The sequence below is a fragment of the Suncus etruscus genome, chromosome 5 (assembly GCF_024139225.1).
Source record: "Suncus etruscus isolate mSunEtr1 chromosome 5, mSunEtr1.pri.cur, whole genome shotgun sequence".
Taxonomy (NCBI): Eukaryota; Metazoa; Chordata; class Mammalia; order Eulipotyphla; family Soricidae; genus Suncus; species Suncus etruscus.
This window is the reverse complement of record NC_064852.1, coordinates 95,992,217-95,993,249: the sequence shown is the minus strand read 5'-3', so window position 1 is coordinate 95,993,249 and position 1,033 is coordinate 95,992,217.

The window sequence follows — 1,033 nt, the reverse complement described above, 5'->3', positions numbered from 1 at the left end:
TGAGTTTTTGTGTATCCCAAAGGAATAACACAGTGGTTTATGGCACCTGTCTTGCAAGTATATGTTTAAGAGTTTGAACCGTTGGTGTTCTATATGTATGTACAGAATGTAATCCTGGCAGCTCTGCTGTCTATGATCCCAGGACTGCACGATTTTCACCTACACCACTGCCAGATGAGTCCAAGCATTACAAAAAGGAAAATGAGAACCACAGTTATGATCAAGAAGTGTGACCCCGGGATGGAGCAATAGCACAGATGGTAGGGTGTTTGGCTTGCATGTGGCAAACCTAGGTTTGTCCCCAACATCCCATATGATCCTCTGAGACTGCCAGGAGTAATTTCTGAACATCCAGGAGTAACCCAAGTGCCTCTGGGTGTAGCCCAAAAGTCAAATAAAAAGAAGTGTGACTGTGGTAAGCATGTGTGTGACAAGTTGCAACCACACATTTGCAACTCCCAGCAAGCACCACAACATAACTTATGGGTCTCAACTTAGAAAGAGATCCCTGCAAGCACATGCAAGCCCTATAAATAAGAGAGCCCCATGGCTATGTGTGTGAGTATTGAAGCCTAGTGTACAACTCCTATCAATACACCCCTAAAAATATTATGCACTACAACTAAGCATGTCACCACAGGAACATTCAAACAACAATAAAGGGAACGAGGGGAATCTTAAAAATAATAAAAATCATAAAAGAAAAAGCTAGAATTTCAAAAACAGTAGAAAAATGATTCAGTACATGTCAAAAGCAATTTAAAAAGTAATAAAAGAATAAGCTGAAATTTGGCAACAGTAGAGAAACAGTACAGAAATGACTCAGTTCAGGATACAGAGAATAAAGCTTTAGAAGAAAAATTAAAGTTAGTGTCGAGAGTTGTGAGGATCTAGAGATTCCTACACACTTGCAAATGAACAGTTCGGCCTCCCTTAGTTCCCAGATGTTGGCAGAAGACACTGACTCCAGGATCAGAAACAAAACTGCAGGATCTGTAGACAGAGGGGCAGTATCTACTCTGGTTCCCTGAAC